This window comes from Lynx canadensis, chromosome B1, assembly GCF_007474595.2.
Source record: "Lynx canadensis isolate LIC74 chromosome B1, mLynCan4.pri.v2, whole genome shotgun sequence".
Lineage (NCBI taxonomy): Eukaryota > Metazoa > Chordata > Mammalia > Carnivora > Felidae > Lynx > Lynx canadensis.
The window spans coordinates 11214556-11235704 of NC_044306.2; positions in this window are offsets into that span (position 1 = coordinate 11214556).

Below are 21149 nucleotides of genomic sequence, written 5' to 3' on the forward strand. Positions count from 1 at the left end.
CAGTTGTATATTATTGTCATTACCATCATTATAATCAATTCCCAATTTCGTTTAAGTGAACTTAGATTGCATCATATCACAATTTTAATCAAAATGATGTAATAGAATATATGATAAAGGTTGCAATAACTGTTGCTTAACAGGCTTTCAAGCATCATCTGTTGCTTTGTATGAATCATATTAACAGAGTGACTCAAGGTTAAAAGAGCTTAAGATGAACATCAGAAGGTAATAGCTACGTGCCATCTCTGTGACAGTACTGAGGAAGGAATGTGAGGGTGATACTCAGAAGCGTAGTGAGACAGTACAGTTCACAGAGAAGGGAAGAAGGGATTGAGTACGCAGCCTTTAGTATCATCAGAGAAAAAGTGAGGAATCTCCATCCCTATGTCCACAGATAATTGCCCAGGGAAAAAGCAGGAAGCCCCAGCTAATTTCATCTTCTTCCAGACATACTGCCAGACTGGGAGAGGCAGCACCACTGGCTAAATGCTGGGTCCTTGATCCAGGGAGAGGCAGGTATCCTCGCCAGAACTGTGTCCTGCATCCTGTACCTCCTGTTCCCTCACTGTCATGCTTTCTGGCTAGAGAGAGTATACAGTCCACTTGGCTCTTTAATGGAAATTGTGGTGAAGGTGAACAGGAAATGTGACAACGACCAATGTATGCTCTCCCAGAACAAACAGAATGTCTGAGTGAAGCTGCCCATGTTAGCTGTAAGACTATCCGGAGCCCAACCCTAATGAATAGCATAAAGGACATCTTGAATGAATTATAGAGGTTAAGCAAAGAAATCTAGCAATTGATGCATCAGGAGAGAAGGTGATCAATGTGGATAGGCTGACAAATGGAATTGTAAAAGTATTCAGAGATAAAATACAGGAAAATGTTCCTGAAATAAATGAAGAACTGTATTTACTCGAGTGTGTGCATGGACCATTACAAAATGAGTGAAAGAATATGGATGAGAACAGTGGTTGAAAGAGGGACCCACCCTTTCCCCCCTGCAAACAGTATGGGCTGACATTTGCAGGAAGGAGAATGGGCGGGGAGGAACAAGGGTTCTGACCACTTGCTTTGAGAATTTTTAGGACGTTTTACTGTGTGTCATGAAATAGAATCATTTTTTGGCAACTCTTTGAAAAACATCAAAGAAATTAATTGTATTTTTTTATTTAAAAAATTTTTTTAAAGTTTATTTATTACTGAGAGACAGAGACAGAGCATGAGCATGGGCATGGGAGGGGCAGTGAGAGGAGGAGATACAGAACCTGAAGGAGGCTCCAGGCTCTGAGCTGTTAGCACAGAGCCCGATGGAGGGCTCGAACTCACAAACCCAGTGAGATTATGACCTGAGCCGAAGTCAGACGCTTAACTGACTGAGCCACCCGGGTGCCCCAAAATTAATTGTATTTTTAATGTTTTATCTGGGTGGAGCAAAGGTATATCTTTTGCTTGGACAACATGCTGAGACAGTCCAGGAATGTTTAAGGTGTACTTTAGTAGCATTGTAGGGTTTTTGCTTGGGTTTGGGATTTGTAATACAATGTAGATTAAACTGTTCTGTAGAAAAGATCCTTGACTACGGTTGTACAATGGCCAGGTTTGGATTATTGTTATGAAAGACAGTACAGAGTTACCCAGAAAAAGCCAGTATGAGTCTTAGGATAGCTACTCTACTTAAGGGGAAAATTAGAGAAACTGCAGTGATATTAAAACCATAATCTTTGTGTTAATGCATAGCACAGGATTACGTTTCAAAAGGAGAGTAAATATAGGAAATATTTCATTACTTAAAAAAATTGAAAAAGTCTAAGAAACTCCCTCATGAACACTACAGGCCATAAATTATTATTATTTTTTTTAATTCAACCTTCACAAACACTTAGCGTTTAATAAATTGGACCAGTTCAAAGCATTCATTCTATTCAATGAGCTTATACCAGCACCCCTGAGAACTGAGTTACCATTAAGACACAAGAGACTAGGTAGAAAAACCGAGATCAGATAAAGATTAACTGCTGGGGAAAAAATATGTAATGAACATTTTCCCAGGGATAGGAGACTGAGTTATAATTTACATAAGGCACAGATATGTGGCAAAAAGCTGAAAATGTTCAAGATTAAGTGAGAGCCTGATGAATCCAGAATTATACAATTTTTTTTATCTAAGCCACGAAGAGTTTTATTTTCCGGGCAGATTGGCTGTCTCAGAGTGCAGAGTTGCTTAGAATTTTCTGCTCAGTTTATTTACTTTTTCATCCCTAACCAAATTAATTATGGCAACAGGATATAAGCATGGGGCCATGGGTGTGATGGGCCACCTATGTAGGTGGGAAGTCCCTTTTTCATAGAATGGGAGGACACCGAGGTAGGTAAATTGAACAAAAACATACCGTATCCTCATTTTCGCTAGAATGTCAAAAGTTATTTTTCAACCCTGGTATTAACTTTGAAAAAGCTAGACTCCTATGGAACTGTGAAAGTCTCAATTCCCATTGCCCAGCTGTGTTGTAATTATCACCCAGGCATCCAAACGTTGTCAGGTTTTGTAACCGTAGAAAATGTCTTCATGGCAGTACAAAATGTAAGTTGGAGGACATTTTATTGTGGAGACATTTTAATCTGCGATTGTATACTAAAAATAACTGTGTAGTATTTTATTAATATGCCAACAATATCTTAAATTGTATATAGGACACCATGTCCACCTTCCATGTGGTTGTATCCTCAGCACTAACACAGCACCTGATATATGTAGTGAGTATTTTGTAAAAGTTTGTTGAATACATGAATGGATTGAGTGGCATTAACTATGTGGCCACAACAGAAAAAAAAAATGAGAAAATTGATTAAAAATTCCACTTAACTTAAAAAACAATTAATGTTTATTTATTTTTTGAGAGAGAGAGTGCAAGTGAGGGAGGGGCAGAGAAAGGGAGACACAGAATCTGAAGCAGGCTCTAGGCTCAGCTGTCAGCACAGAGCCTGATTCTGGGCTCAAACGTTGGAACCCCAAGATCATGACCTGAGCCGAAGTTGGACGCTTAACTGACAGGGCCACTCAGGCGTCCCCCAACTTTTCTTTCTAAACCAACTTTAAGAAGTTCACATACTAAACAAGTTTAAAACTAAAATTTAGTACTCTATTTAGGGCTGTTGGTATTTTACATATAGATGAAAGATGTTTAACTATTGCATATGGTGTATTTTCTCATTATGTTTGGCCATTTTTTTTTTCAAGAAGAGTTATCATGTGCTTATCTACGTACCCAGGGCCTTTTTTTAAAGGTTAAGAAATATGACTTAAGGAATTAAAATTATCATCAAAATGTACAATTCATTTTGATATACTGGAATCATTTCAATTTGTATCTCACTTGTTAATGGATTTAAATTTAATAAGTTAAAGAATTAGTAAATCTATAGTGTATTTAAAACAATTTTGAGAATTCTTATATGTTTTTATTTGTACTCAGAGGCACAATGTTGTATTTTCATTAGTGTTAGTGGAATGTTTGACTTAAGTAAAATTATTTTTCTTTATTTTTAGAGTATTTACATTAAGAGTACATGACTTGCTTGGTTTTCTCCCAAAGGATCTGGCAACGGATAGATCTTTCACATGCATTGAAAGAGTTTGTTGAACAGAGACCTTAATGTTGACTTTTGCGTCTGCTTGTAGGCTCCACAACCATCATCATACATTTAAATTTCTGAAACTCACTATTTCTCATCTGCTGTATGTCCTTATGCATAAACCGTGATCCATATTTTATTACAGAACTTTGTCTCTTGAGTGACAGTTAACCATTTTGGGGCTTCTGGCTGGCTCATTTGGAAGACCATGTGACTCTTGGTTTCAGGGCTGTGTGTACAAGCCCCATGTTGGGTGTAGAGATTACTTAAAATCTTAAAAACAAACAACAACAACAAAAGAAAAACCCAGCAGCAGTTTTATGTAATGTGCCTTTACTCTAAGTCTTCCCTCTGGAATCTCTCTTTGGGCTGAGTTTCCAGTGGAAATTTGTTAGTCACTGGCATTGGCAATCTCGGGAATGCAGAGAGAGAATGGAGATTGCTGCTATTAGTAAGGATCCTTAATTTTACTTCTGATTGGTAAGTGACAAACTGTGCATAGATCAGAGATTGCAAAGTCACGATGGCCAAAAATCAAAAGTCTCTTCTCTGATTGTCTTTGCTCCTCCTCTCCTCCTTGTACTGATGAGTAGTAGCAGTATCTCCTGCAGTGAGTGCATTCTACCTCTACTTTGCATTCACAAAGCATGAGGAGGAAGACTGGTCCTTTGTGCAAGATCCAGACACCAGAATATAAGGTAGAATCCTAAAGAGAAAAACAAAAAACAAAAACCAAACCAAACAAAAAGACAAAAAAGAAAGAGAAAGAAATATTAATTGAAGGGTATGACGATCCGTGTACATTTCTAAGGAGGAGTTTTAAAATTACACAAATAATAAAAATTGACATTCTCATAAAACAATCATTCTGGAAACATAACTTGAGTTTTTCCAGATACTGTTACAGATGAAGACATTGTCTAAAGAGTTTTGTTTTCCTGCCCATCACGAGGTGATTCCTAAGTGTAATTCTGAGTTTTATACACTAGGCTGCAGAACATTCCTTTAGAAAGAAATGAGCAGAGGGGAGGGGAGGGGAGGGAAGAAGTAAAAGAAAAACATTAAATAAAAATAATATGCAGAGAAAGAGAAATTCGGGTTTTATTGGAAATGATAATGGGAAATCTCATGAAAGTGCATTTACAAATGATGAGATAGCAGGGGGGGAAGGGAAGTTAGGATATTGTTTTTGTCTGTCTTAATTTAAGAGACAGTCATAACCTGAGGCAAACACTGCAGTGCTGAAAAGCACAACCAATTATCTTTTTTACCGAAGTGATTTCCACCTGAAAGGGATGGAAATTAGAAAATGAAAAGATGAAAAAAGAGACCACCTTGGGAATATTGTGCCAGAATGCATGTATTTAACTCTCTGGTTTAGTAAATCTGACAGTGAGCCACCATCTGGTAACTACAGTGATGGAAAATAGTCCTGTTTACTAAGAATAATGTGTGAACTTCGGAAATGAGCATTCATACTTTATGAAGATCCCTGTGTATCAGTTATATAATCATTTTCTTGTTAAGAGGCAAATGGTCTTGATTTAAGGGGACCCAGCAGTATCTCATTTATGTGATATTTTATGATAATATGCAAGAGCATTCAGGATAAAACATGCTAATAATTTGAAGGTGGAGTCCTAAAGACTGCGATGTTATTGTGCACCTAAGAATATGCATTTGTAATAAAAACCCAATATTGCTCAAAACTTTAAGTAGACACAGATGCATTGTTTTTATAATATGTGTATCCACATTTAGGCTCCTGAACTTCCTATCCTCTTGTGAAAAGATGACTAGAAAAAAAATAAATGGAAGAAAGTGATGCCCATGAACTCTCCAAACCAGACTCAGAACACATCAGGGCACTCAAGCTTTGAAATTTTGATGGAGCTGTTGAGGAGGTATAAAGTGTAATTCAGGACACGCCCTTACCCTTTCAGCAGAAAACACTTTATACCATTTAAATCACTCTTACCCAGCTTATAGCATCTTATAAATAAGAAATTATGCAAAGGAAAAATGTACATCTATCCTTAAAATGTGCAAGAGCCATAGAACATTAATGTAAAATTAATGAGAAGTTGACAGGGGATCACAGACATATATGTATCTCTGTGATAGCAGTTATGAATCCTGGCTGCCTTACAGAAGAATCTCTAAGTTCCAAAAATTGAAAGCCTGAGAAGTGTTTTAGGCTTACTACTTTATCATCTCCAGAAAAGTGACCTGAAAATCTTTATTTTGAAAGCATGTTAATAACAATTGTAATGCTCAATCAGTGTTGAGAACCATAAATGTGGTTGTTCTTCATAATCATAAAAGTTTATAGCTGGCAGGGACCTACGATTCATTTATTCTAATCTACACATCAATATTGAACTCAAATACATTTTACTCTGGTTTTTATTTGTGTGTATAATAAAATGAATATATATATATATATGAACATATATATGCGTATATATGATCATGAGTTAAACTAGTGTAGACTTGTATGTGCACATGTAACCATGCATACCCATATACCCATGCTTACTCACTGAAACATATCACTATGGTAGATAATAGAAAGCAGATGTGGCTGGAACATTTTATCATGCATAAATAATTTAGTTTAATAAAACATATACACAACCAGATTTTAATATTATTCGTAAAGTGTTGGTTTAATGAAAAAGATGGAATTATTAATTCCAAAATTAATAAAAACAGCAAAGATTACATTTCTTTGACATGGCTTTTATTTATTTTATTTTAAAAAAAAATATTTATGTATTTATTTTGAGAGACAGTGCAAACTGGGGAAGGGCAGAGAGAGAAAGAGAGAGAGAATCCCAAACAGGCTCTGCACTGTCAGCACAGAGCCCAACGTGGGGATCGATTTTGGGAACAGTGAGATCATGACCTGAGCCGAAACCAAGAGTCAAACATTTAACCAACTGAGCCACCCAGCTGCCCCTCTTTGACCTGGCTTTTAAAGGAGAAATAGGCTTTATCCTGGACGAGGTGAGGCAGAGGAGGCAGTAATGATTGGGGGAACAGAACATGCAGTCACAGAAGTGGCATAAAAGTACATTGCTCAGCAGATAAATTCAAGGAAGATCATGCATGGAAATAAAAGTTTATCTCTTAACAAACTGATTTACATATTCTTTCCTTCGACAAGTGGTGAATGCTAAGAATATTAGTCCTTGTCATGAAAGGTACCGATCACCAAAAAAAAAAAACAAAAACAAAAAACAAAAACAAAACCCACAAAATAAATACCCAATGCAAATGGAATTTGATACATTGTTAATTACTTTGTTACCTATTTTTAAAATTTACATAATATTCCCCAGATAACTCCCATTTTAAAAGATGTATATTTATTTTTGAGAGAGAGAGGGAAAGAGAGAGAATCCCAAGCAGATTCTCCACTGTCAGGGCAGAGCCCGACTCGGGTCTGGAAGTCACAAACCCTTAAATCATAACCTGAGCCGAGATCAAGAGTTGGACCCTTAACCTCACCCAGGTGTGCCATTTAAGGAGAATACATTATGTCCAAAATTATGGAATGATTTCTTAAAACAATTTCTTTGTTTTTTCTTTTAATGTTTATTATTTTTGAGAGATGGAGGGAGCCTGTGGCAGGGAGCGGAAGAGAGAGAGAGGGAGACAGAATGTGACCCACGGAGAGACAGAGAGAGAGGGAGACACAGGATTCAAAGCAGGCTCCGTGCTCTGAGCTGTCAGCACAGAGCTCATCCTGGGGCTCAAATGCACGAACTGTGAGATAATGACCTGAGCCAAGTGGGTTGCTCAACCCACTGAGCCACCCAGGCGCCCCGATTTGTTACATTTTAATAGTTATTTTCCTTAGTCCTTATTTTTATGCTCAGTTAATTGTTGTTATTGATACTAAAGGAACATGTGATTTGCTGATAACCTTATTGGATATTAAACTACTCAAATGAAATCCTAGAGCTGGAAATGAGTCACGAGGTCAGGTTTTTCCTCATCTGCGACAGATGAGAATGTATTCTATTTTGAGATTTTGTTGAGATTTTGAGATTTACTGGGTGATATATGTTTTGTTTTGTTTCCCTTTCACTGGGGAGTGTCTCTTTCTTCTCCCATCCGTGATGCCTTATTGTTTAGGTGTGAATCTTGTCTGTGTCACTTGCTTCCTCACAAAGACTGTTAGAGAAAGAGCCCAGAGATTCAAGTCTGAATGGCATTCAGGGAATAATTTCACTACGTGCTCTTGTGGTCTCTGTGCCTTCTGCTGTAATTAACCCTTTCTGTTCCTCCAGCACTCTGGCATTGACAGGTATTCGGCTTCTGTCTCTTTCAAGACTGAACAGATGTGCTTTTTTTTTTTTTTTTTTTTTTTTTTTTTTTGCAAAAATTTGCCTGTTTAAACTCATCAGAAGCTGTGCCTGTTCTCAAAATAAATGGGGCCTCTTCTGTGCTTTTCCTGTGGATCTTTTCTCTAAATATACTTGCATACACAACACACAAAGCCACACGCACTTGTATATATTTTCCCTATTGGAGTGAATGTATATGTTACTTGCTGAGGTAGAATTCATGTTTCAGTCATTCTAAAAGGGGCCTTGTAGACATAATTTTACCTTAATGTGTGTTTATTAAAGTATCCGTTTAAGGTTCCCCCCTACTATTTTGGGAATTTTCAAAGTATGTCTTGATTTCTCTTTGCTGACCAAGGTAGGAACTAGGGACAGAATCCTGGGCTTCGGTCTGTCTCCTCCATGAAGTGTCAAGCAGGGAATAAAACAGTTGTATGATACATGCATTATATACTATATTCTATGGCATCTTTAGTTACTAATATTAATGGCTACTAATCTTCAGTACAGTTTCATTATTTACATATCACCCAAATTCTTGAGCTACAATTTCATTTTTGTTGTCTTTTTTTTTTTTTAATTTAATTTTGGGGCACCTGGGTGGCTCAGTTGGTTAAGCATCTGACTTCTGCTCAGGTCATGATCTCACAGTTCATGAGTTCGAGCCCCACATTGGGCTCTGTGCTGACATCTCAGAGCTTGGAGCCTGGTTCAGATCCTGTGTCTCTTTCTCTCTCTACCTCTTGCCTGCTCACACACACACATTCTCTCTCTCTAAAATATAAACATTTAAAAAAATTTAAAAAAAAAAGATTTTATTTTTAAGTAATCTCTACACCCCTCGTGGAGCTCAGGCTCACAACTCTGAGATCAAGAGTTGCGTGCTCTACTCTCTGAGCCAGTCATTGCTCATTTTTTTTTCATCTTTTGTCCACTTTAATTGGAAAAGTAGACCTATCTTCTGTCTGTGTAGCAAGAACTTTGAGGCTTGTAACAAACAAACCTAAGTACTAGAAAGTATTCCTAGAAATTTTTAACTGATGATGCATGGAGTTACAATTTTTCAACATAAACCCTAGACATTCTCCTCTGCCATTAAACATTATCCCCTGTTAACTTGAGAAACGTGATATATCTTTAATTTACCCCCCAAACCTCCAGTGCCCTTTCTGCATCTTGAAAATGATAACATTGGAAAGATGATTTCATAGGCCTCTTTCATCTCTTAAATGTTAATAGTCTGATTTTGTTTTTAACTAATTACATTTTAGATTCATTTTCTGAATATCATTTGTAGAAACTCAGTAGTTTTCTTTTTTGTTGCAGTTGACTTCTTTTTCCAACAGGATGTGATTTGTAGGTTTTCTCTTCAAATTTCTCAATAACATTTTCCCTTTTTAAATTTTAGGTGAATATATTTGATTCAGTTCCAATCCTTATTTATTAACTTGTTGCCAACATTGGACAACACATGACTCCTTTTAATGTAATTCACTTAGAACTTGACCACTTGCAAACCCTTCCCTAGTCTTTCCTTCTCTGTCCCACACCCCCATGGGCCCCATCTTGAATTTTGTGCTTATCAATCCATTATTGTTTTGAAATTTTCTTGGATATATATGTTTACCTAAAAATATATCATTTTCTTGCTTTTTAAAATTAATTGTAAATGTTACTCTCTGTAATCTACAGAGATTTACAGAGTATTTTGTTACATTTATTCATGCTTTATATATAGTGATAATTTATGTCTTCATTGTTGTTTGCTACTTCACTGTGGGGATATGAAACAATCTATCCATTCTCCTGTTCATTGCATATGATTTGTGTTGACATTATTAACAGTGCTGGTTTGAACATTTTTGTGTGTCTTCTAGAATATGTACAAACTGTATTGTCTTTCAAGGACACCTGGGTGGCTCATTGAGTTGAGTGTGTGACTCTTGATTTCTGTGCACCTTATGATCCCAGTGTCATAGGATCGAGCCCCATGTCAGGCTTTACGCTGAGTGTGGGGCCTGCTTGGAATTCTCTCTCTCTCGTCTGTCTCTGCCCCTTTCCCCCACTCGTGCTTAGTCTCTCTCTCTCTCTCTCTCTCTCTTTCTCTCTGAAATAATAAAAATATATATATATATATACACACACACATATATATACACACATACACTTTTATCTGGCTATTTTTTCTCATGTATCAACATTATTTTGGCTTTGCTTAGAATGAATTTCTTGGAAAAAATAGTTGTAATTAAAAGGATACAGTTAACTATATAATTTTTCTAAATTGGTTTATTTGGTGTTTATTTTATTGCTTTACCATTGCTAAGATGTCTGTCTTGAGTTTTTGTCACTTCTGTTTCATCCTTTGCTTTATAAATGTTTAAACAAGATCTTTGTATTAGGAAACCCTAGTGAGTTCATTTTAGTGTAATGCCATTTAAGATATTTCCAGAATCTTTACAAAGTTATCATTGTTCTCTCATGACTCATTTGACAATGCAGATATCATCTAATTTAGGTTAACAAAATTCATTTAAGACTATTAGGTTATTTATATCTAAAATGTATTCCTCTTTGAGTCTTTGTTGAATTAAGCCCTTTTTTTAACAACATAGCACTTAACTAAAATTAAGTAACATAATGCGTAGAACCTGATAATCTGACACCAACCATCTAATGGAATGATGCAGGAAGTACTTTTTAAAATGAGGGGCAAAAGAGAAAAGAACCATTTAAAATAAAGAATTAAGACAAGCATATTCATCAGTTATCTTTTGGGCACAGTGGAGAAATTGGCCTGAGGGTATTCGTTTAAAATATTCCAAAGGTGCTCTTGGATCCCTGAAGCCAAATATAATAAGGGGCTTGTGTCCCAATTAAAGTATTAGAAATGTCAGGCAGCTGAAGGAGATGGCTTCATATTGTTTGAAGGACAAGTGAGCTGGTAGTGCAGTTTTAGCGTGAATTGCTTAGGATATTTCAAGAATAATCACACTGTTTTCCTAATTTCTACCTTTTGCTTTCTCTTTTTTCCCCTGAAGGGATTTACTTGTCCGGTGCCTAAAAGCACTTCTTATGAATTGACAGCGGACCAGATCATGGTGAAATTGTACAGAAACTTAAGTAACTGAGAATATGAAGGTAGACCGGACTAGTGAGCCCTTTAGCAATTTCAACGCTGATTTTTCCCTTAATGAAAGATGAAGTCAGCAATCCTTCATGTTTTGGAATTCTTTCTGCTTCCTAAAGGGACATAACTTGATGAATTTTAGCATTTTCAGTATTTGAACTTAGATATAGTACTTCTTTTAATCAAATGAATGATTCATCAGTTTACAGATCACAACTTTATAAAGAAAATAATTACAATTAAAGTAATATCATTCAGGGGCACCTGGGTGGCTCAGTCGGTTAAGCATCCGACTTCAGCTCAGGTCATGATCTCACGGTCCGTGAGGTCGAGCCCCGCGTCGGGCTCTGGGCTGATGGCTCAGAGCCTGGAGCCTGCTTCCAATTCTGTGTCTCCCTCTCTCTCTGCCCCTCCCCCGTTCATGCTCTGTCTCTCTCTGTCTCAAAAATAAATAAAAGTTAAAAAAAATTAAAAAAAAGTAATATCATTCAGAACACACTGTTTATAATCATTTCATCTTATAATCACAAAATTTCATGTACAAATGTAAGCGTTTGGAAGGAAAGATCTCTACATTAATCACAAAGACGTATCACGGTCCAGTACTCAGCAGCTCTATAATCTTGGAAAAGGTGCTTAATTCTCTGTTCTCAGTTCTTTTATCTTAGAAGTGGATATTATATGAGGATTTAATGATTTAATACATTTCAGTTATTTAGAACACCACCTGTCACATGATAAAGACTCAAGTTGCTAGTTATTATTTTTTGCATATGGCCATTATTAATACATGAATTTGATATTTAATAATTATAAACCCAAGCACTTATCATTTAAAATATATTTTTTTCATCCATTTCTAATTTGAAACTGTAAATACTGGAAAGACATTTGGTTAACAGGGGGGATAGACCTACCAACTCAAAAGTTTCCTTTGTCATATTTCACAGGAAACTAAAAGTAAAGATAATCATTTTATTTTTTTTTATTTTTTTTAACGTTTATTTATTTTTGAGACAGAGAGAGACAGAGTACGAATGGGGGAGGGTCATAGAGAGGGAGATACAGAATCTGAAACAGGCTCCAGGCTCTGAGCTGTCAGCACAGAGCCTGACGCGGGGCTCAAACTCACCAACCACGAGATCATGACCTGAGCCGAAGTCAGCCTCTTAACCGACTGAGCTACCCAGGCGCCCCAAGATAATCATTTTAAAGTAAGATAAAGGGGAAGGATACCTGGTATCGCAACTTTATTTCTTTTTGAAAGTCGTGGTTGAAATAAGGCAGCAGAACAATATTAAGAGTTGAAAGAAATAGGCAATTTAAATCATCATTTTGGCAGATAATACCATTAGGTACTTAAAAATCTCAATAAAATAAGTATTTATTAAGCAAATTAGTAATAGATATTATTGCCAACACAAAATAAAGAAAACATTTATACTTCTCCTAAAAAACAATAATAAATACTTAGAAAACAAAACTAAAAATTTTTTCACAATAAAAAACAAACATATAATTTACTTGGAAATATTGTGTATCTAGGTCTGTGATGCTATCTATGTAAATAATATGAAGATAACTTGACCAAAGTAAAAGCATCTCAAACTTGTGGATAGGAAAATTACATTAAAAAATATGTCAGTTATGGGGCGCCTGGGTGGCTCAGTCGGTTAAGCGGCCGACTTCAGCTCAGGTCATGATCTTGCGATCCGTGAGTTTGAGCCCCGCGTCAGGCTCTGTGCTGACAGCTCAGAGCCTGGAGCCTGTTTCAGATTCTGTGTCTCCCTCTCTCTGACCCTCCCCCGTTCATGCTCTGTCTCTCTCTGTCTCAAAAATAAATAAACGTTAAAAAAATTTTTTTAAATTATGTCAGTTATGAGAGGGAGAATGAATGAGTGAGTGAATGAATGAATGAATGAATGAAGTTTTTTGTAATATAAGTTCAAAAGGAGTGAAGGGGTGTTCAAACCCAGGGCTTGGTGTAGTGATATTTCACAAGAGGTGTGAGAAAGTCATTACTTGGGGCTGTAGCTCATAGAAGGTGGGAAGACAGGCCCACACTCGCAATTAGATTCTGAACCAAATAGTTGGGTGGATTATTTGAAGCGTCAGTTTCACAATATTACCAATAGGGCAGGGACACCAAACTGCTAATGTGAGATCTGGGTTTGCATTCTGAAACTCGAGTGGCCAGATGGAATTCATCGTATAACTGCTATGCAAGGGCACTGTGCAGATGAGGGACTATAATACAAAAAGAGTAAGTGAGGGGATAAAACTACTTAAAGTTTTCCTATAAGTTATGATTTTAAAGCATAATGACAGCTAATACTACAAAAGCCAAATATATCAATAATTAGAACATTAAATCAAAATAATCTAACAGCCTAAAAAATTGTTAAAGTATGTGTATGTCCCAAAGGTATAAATGGACAAACATGTCTAAAATGAAGGAAATTTATGGAATATAAACAAATGACATCAAGCAAGAGTTGGTATATAGAAAAAAACAATACACTCGAAAAAGTATATATTGTAGTCAATCCTAAGTAAAATAATAATAGAATTCTCTGAATATAAAAATAAATATTGGAGAAGCAATAGTAGCCGAGAGTTGGGTTTTTTTGTTTGTTGGCTTTTTTATTTAAACTTGAGGAAATTCGTAAATCTTCACATTGAAAGTACTGAGGTGGATAAATAAACTTCAGAATCCTCTTAGGCACACTGCTGTGAAACATAGATTATCAAAAATTAAGAGATCTTCAAGGCACTGAGGAAAAAGAGAATTACATATACACAAATGAAATGAGATGGAAACAGATTTCTCAGCAGTAAAATGGTTGTCAGAAATAAGTATGTAATAGCTTCAAAGAACTGAAGGAAAATAGCTATCCACGTAAAATATATTTTCTACTGAAATATCATTGAAGAGTTAGACCCACATATAAGTTAGGCCAGCCCAAAGAGAGTGAGCCAGCAAAGACTTTTTCTGAAAGAACTATTCAAGAATATGGCTTAGGTGGGAGAATACTGAAGATATAATGACGTATAAAAATTGCTATAAAAAGGAGGTACTAGTAAATTTCATTAGAATATGACAAACTCTTAACTCATTTCTATGATAAAAAATGAAACTGTGACTCAAGATAAAAATAATAATCTGGGTCTGGGATTCCATCTTGTAGGAGTGAAAGTTGTAGTTTTAGGTAAGTGTAGAGCATGAAATGCATTAATTAGGCAACAAATGGGGTGCCTGGGGGACTCAGTCAGTTGAGCCTCCAACTCTTAATTTCAGCTCAGGTCATGGTCACAGGGTCGTGGGATTGAGCCCTGAGCTGGGCATGGAGCCTGCTTAAAATTCTCCCCCTCTCTCTCTTTCTCTCGTTCTCTCTCTCTCTACCTCTGCTCCTCTCCCCCACTCATGCTCTCTTTCTCTCTAAAATAAAAATCGAAACTTTAAATTTAAAACTTTAAAACTTAATAAAAATGATTATAATAATGTGGATATTCAAGTCAATAAACCAGAAAAATAGATCAAATTATATCTAGAGAAATTAGAAATAAGGAAATCATAACTGCAAAAGCACAATGTAGTAAATATAAAACAAAATAGAGAGGATCAGTTAGCCAAATACTAATTCATTAAAAAATGTTTTTACCAAAAAATGAAAACATCAAAAACAAGAATAAAATCAAACATCAATTTGTTAACAGTACTTTATCTTAGCTTTTGTTATCAGTTAGAATGAGGTGAATATTCTTCATATTTTTCAAAAATTTTCCAATTACCTACAAATGAATATATCATGCCACTTTGGTGATTGGAATGAAAGGTAAATAAACATCACTTGTATAGCTTGCCCCAAAGTTGACTGGGCAGTCCATCATGTCTACTTCTGTAAGATTTCTAGCTCAAGTGCATAAGAATCTTTAGTGTTACTAATTTTACTTTTTCCATATCCTTGATAACAAAATAAAATTATTATGCCTTTGTTAATCTCCATTCTCTGAGATATTTTTAAAGACATTCCTCCCAAACAAACCAATACATATGTACATACATACATACATACATACATAAAAAAAGGGGGAAGAATGCCTTAAATACCCATCCACTACTCAGTTTAGTGCTACCGTTCTGGTGTCAACAGAAAAAACAAGTTGCAAGATCATAGCAAGTTTCCAGCATAATTAGTAGGGACTTAAAGTAATCACTAAGATATCTAGTATATAAAATTATAATTTTTCGTATGCTGAAACACATAGATTATTTTAACAGTACAATCATAAATATCACTGTCAACTGTAATTTATTAAAATCAATTTCTATGACCCAGCAATAGCACTACTAGGAATTTACCCAAGGGATACAGGAGTACTGATGCATAGGGGCACTTGTACCCCAATGTTTATAGCAGCACTCTCAACAATAGCCAAATTATGGAAAGAGCCTAAATGTCCATCAACTGATGAATGGATAAAGAAATTGTGGTTTATATACACAATGGAGTACTACATGGCAATGAGAAAGAATGAAATATGGCCCTTTGTAGCAACATGGATGGAACTGGAGAGTGTGATGCTAAGTGAAATAAACCATACAGAGAAAGACAGATACCATATGTTTTCACTCTTATGTGGATCCTGAGAAACTTAACAGAAACCCATGGGCGGGGGGAGGGGAAGGAAAAAAAAAAAAGAGGTTAGAGTGGAAGAGAGCCAAAGCATAAGAGACTCTTAAAAACTGAGAACAAACTGAGGGTTGATGGGGGGTGGGAGGGAAGGGAGGGTGGGTGATGGGTATTGAGGAGGGCACCTTTTGGGATGATCGCTGGGTGTTGTATGGAAACCAATTTGACAATAAACTTCATATATTGAAAAAATAATAATAAAAAAATAAAAAAAAAACAAAAAGAAAAAAAAATAAAGTCAATTTGTCCAAGCCACAGATAGATATTGGTAAGATATAGATTGCTATAGATATGGATGAGATAGATGAGATAAATGAGATAGATAGATAGATAGATAGATAGATATAGATATATAGAGGATATAGATGACATAGATACAGATAGATATAGATGACCTTTAAGGCTCTATTCGCGTTTACCACTCTTGTTCAAATATAAATAAATGCTTATTATTACTTTGGGTCATTCTCCCATCATTTGATCATGGTAGAAGTCACATGCCTATTTTATATCTGATAGACTCAGGGATGGTTAAATACATAATTTTTAGCCCAAACCATCTTAACTAGCCTACATGTGAGGTAAAACAGAGTGTCTGAGAAATATTGATTCTTATTAATATAACCTTAGTAATACAGTGACACATGAGGAGTAGAGAAATGGACATTTAAAAATTCGAAGCCTGAGGATATCTTTTGTCTCAGATATCTAAATTAATTATGCCTAAAGCGGTATAGCCTTATTCTAATTTGGTGGTTGCAATACAGTGATGCAGTGAACTGATTTATAGTGTTACTAGTTCAATATATGTTTATTGATTCACATGGTAAGGTGCCTACAAACAAAATAATCTATGTAGTAGAATTTATTTTTAACATAATCATTTCAAATCACATTAAGGTAATTTATAAATATCATTATGAAGGAAATAACTATGAAGTCCATAACCCTCAATGTGAACACCAAAAATATACAGTCTCTGAACACTCAGATGCCAACTCTATTTAATATATGAAACTAGTGATTTAAAGCTACTTGGTGAGAATGATAATGTACTTTTTCTGTTATTTTATTTCTAACACATTCTGGCAGCTCTCCACGTTTTAGCAAGGGATCATTTGAGATTTTTTTTTTCCTTTGCCAAAAAGATAAATGTATTGACGTAGGCGGGAAGAAAGATAAAGCACAGTAAAATCATCCAAGGGAGGTATGAATACACTCAAAGAATAGGTTGATTTTATGTAGAACAACAGGATGGTAAAAACAAAATCTGTATTGCTGTCAGCAGTGGTCTTGGACTCGTCGTCTGTTACCTGTCTTTTCTACCAGGGGGATGAGCATGTAGCATAATTCTGCACTTTGCATTATTGCTTCACCTTTAGTATGAATGGGTTTTTGGAAATCAAAATTAGAGCTTTATTTTTGTTACCATAGGGGAAGGATCACTACCGGAAAGTCTGGAACCGAAAGCTTGAATGAATGTGTTCTCTGTGTCCAAAACTTATGCTAGGATTGAAGTTATTTAAAAGGATAAAAACATGTACTGTGGGTGCAGATACCTATGTAGGTAGAGCTGTTAGTAAAGGCTTACAAGAAACACATTTCTTGAAGACATGATCAGTTTGAACATGATGCAATGTTAAGAAAGATTACCATAAAATCACTGAAAAGGACCAATATACTTCTGTCCCTTATGTATTCTGTAATGTGGGAATATTACTTCTGCACAAAATTATCTTTTTGATGGTACAGAACACTCTTTATTGAAAGCTTCACTGTCAGTATCTCCACAATTATCAAAAGGCAGTTGTGTACAAGGATGACAGGAGTTTAAAACATGAGAAAATTTTTTAGAGTTCTTGCTTTCCACTGTTTTTGACATTTAAACTGACTAGTGCATCAAATAATCCTTCATTTTACCTAACTTCCCTATCAAGCACATTGAAAGTGAAAAAGGAGAAAAGGTAAATTGTATTTTGCTTCTTTTCAGGAACATTGGGAAGTTTCAGTTGTATGTATAACCGTATATTTGGGGCCTTCATTTATTTTGCAGATGCATTGTTATAAATTTAAGTTAATAAATACACATTTTATTAGTAGTATGTATAATTATCCAACTTTATTGACAAAATAATGGCAAACATTTGACATAATCATATTTTAGCAACATTTTTTTTTTTAAATTTTTTTTTTTCAACGTTTATTTATTTTTGGGACAGAGAGAGACAGAGCATGAACGGGGGAGGGGCAGAGAGAGAGGGAGACACAGAATCGGAAACAGGCTCCAGGCTCCGAGCCGTCAGCCCAGAGCCTGACGCGGGGCTCGAACTCCCGGACCGCGAGATCGTGACCTGGCTGAAGTCGGACGCTTAACCGACTGCGCCACCCAGGCGCCCCTTAGCAACATTTTTTAAAAAAGAACATATTATCCATTATGAAATTCACCAGTGTTTTCGGATTTTTGTTGTTTTAAGCAGAGATAATTCTAGCCAAAAGTTTAGATAGCTGCATTTTTATTTTAATTTTCTGTTTCCCTACACTAAGAATTCATCTACTTGAGTCCTTGTGATAGGTTCAGGTATTTTTTGGGCCTTACTCTTATGAGCAAATACTCATTTCTCTGTTAGGTTACAATCCAATTGATAAATTAATGCACACTTAATACTCTTAGTATTTACCAATATCTGTCTGGAAAAAAATGTACTTGTGACAGCTCTCCTTAAGTATATATTCTCTGAAACCACAAATTTTGAAACTCTGTGGGATGTACTTTCTGTAAGTGAAACAAGAGAATGTTACCCAAGTCAAAATAATGGAGCATCTTCCCACAGCATATGTTTCAATAGTGAGCAACACAACCTGTACATCCTGGCCTCCTTTGTATGTTCAAATTACCACATTTAATTAAAAATTATTATTTTCCATGCTGAAGCTCTTTCAAAATGCTGTCTTTTATAATTCATTCAGGTTCAAAGATTTTTAACAAATTTTACAGAATTATACCTCCACATTTTAGTCACATGGAAGATGTTGCCATTAAACATTAAACAGAAACAGGGTATTTAACATACCTGATATATAATAGCATACTGTAAGTGTAATACGAATAAGATTCTTATTAAAATTGTGCAAGAAAGTTGTTTGCATGCTCACGGCACCATTAAATATTCTAATATATTTAAATCTAATGCACAGCTTTTCTGGTTCATCAGGAAATTCAGAAATGCTTGGTGAAATTGCTAAATGTATATGGCCTAGAGCTAGAAAGGGCAAATGAAATTAAAGATGATGTATATTCCAAACATATATGCGGTTTTATACTATTTGGTGTTATTTATCTAAAATGGTGGAGTGAATCAAGATTTTATAACAGACATAATAATAACATTCTTCCTGATCATGTAAGGCATATTAAGAACATTAGCCAACCTGTAAGCATTAATTAGCAGAGCATTTACCTGCTTTCTTCACATTTCCAGAGCCAGGACCCTTTTGTCTCACCTTTAAAATAATGTAATTTAGTCTTGGGATAATCCCTAGCACAATTAATTCTGTATGTCACTAATGTACGCATCTTTCCCAAAAGCATCACAGGTCTGTCTCTCCAATGACAAAATAAAGCACTCTAAGGGCCAGTCCACACACTGTGACATTGTGACCCTCTACTGACCAAATAGTGCCTCTCTCAGCTAATTCCAAACATCCTCAAAGAGAAAAGTGTTTCCCTCTAGTTACAATATATTCAGTTTTCCTTGTGTATGCATGGCACTTTCTGTCTGCTCAGTTAATTTTTCTTATGGTGCTCCTTCTGTCTAAAAAGTTTTTGTTCACATATTTTCTGATCCAAATCTTATTCATCTTTTAAGGCCCCGCTGAAGCAGCATCTGTATGAAGTTTCCCTAATCCATCTGGAAGGAACTTTGCCCTCCTTCTTTGTCTCTTTTCCACTTGCTATCACTCATGAGATATTTACCAGATTTATGCCCCCAAATACTAAATATAGATGTTTCTGTGCATATTTTTCTCCTGTTGTCATTAAGAACTGTCAGGACAAAGTTGCAAATTGTACTGTGTACCAACTGAATGTTTCTGAGAGGAAGGCAAAGAAATGCCCAAAGTTAGGCAGTGAAAATGTTCACTTAAACATGGTTTAACATTATTTATAACTGTCTGTGGCGCATAGTCTCTATTTGATAAATTTCCGCTATTTTTGGAACCTTGCAGCTAAAACCTATTTAGATCCATTTTGAGAAACAGACATGCCTATGGTTCTCTTCCTTACGAGCTTTTCATGCAAAGCTATGCCCGTTAGAGAAAATGGTAAGTTTCAGATGCTTATGCACTTTTACTTTAGCTGAGTCGTTGCCTGGAAATGAGGAGGAAAAGGTCAAATGACGAAGCGCCATGTTTTTCATTTCTTACACCACCTTGACTGTGGGATCCTTGTGGTGATCACACAAAGTTATCACCAGTATTTGTATGGAAGAAAAAAATTGTACCAAGTGGTGACACCCTACATTTGACTCTTATTTCTGGGTCTTTCTTAAACAGTGCTATACTTTACCCACTTTTGTGCATCAAGTGCGAAGTGGGTGGGGCTGAATAGTCTAGAAGGACAAAATGTGACAGGTTTTCCACACAGGCTTAGATTTTGAGGCAACAGACACCATGCGGAGGAAGTGTCCTGGATTAGTTCTCTGGAAGCTAATTTTATCAGTGAGTTTTTCTGGTGGCACTAAAATTTTATTACCACTAGTTCATTTTTTCTGAATTATGTCAAGTATTTGCAAATGCAGAAGTAGATATTGGCTATAATAAGTTTCAGTGTTTTAAAAATAGTAAATTTTCTAAGCCTTGAGAAAACACCTCTAAATTATGTTAGAAAACTTGAATAAAAATCTCATTGAAGTATAAAAATGGATATTTCTAGGTCAAAATGAAGCAAACTGGGTATTATTTATAAGTGCTTCCTCAACCCAATTTAGATTTTCTTACGATATTCACCCCACTTCGTGAACATGATACTGTTCTAAGTGGTTGTTATATACTGTGATTATTTGACACAAATATTTCTGGGATTATTGTGAACATCTACTGTGATTAAGTTATTGATAAATTTCACAGGAGGCTATGGCAGTATTGCATCACAAATGTTAAGTTAGAACACTATTTATTACGTTCAAGAATGTGCAACTAAATTCTCTGACTGTCTTTAATTGGTTTAGAACAGGTCCCTTGGAGAATCTTTAATAGAGATCACTCTGGAGAGAAAACAGAAGAAAGTAGAAACGAGGTCTATTGGAAGCAGCAGTAAGTGCAGTAATAGGGAAC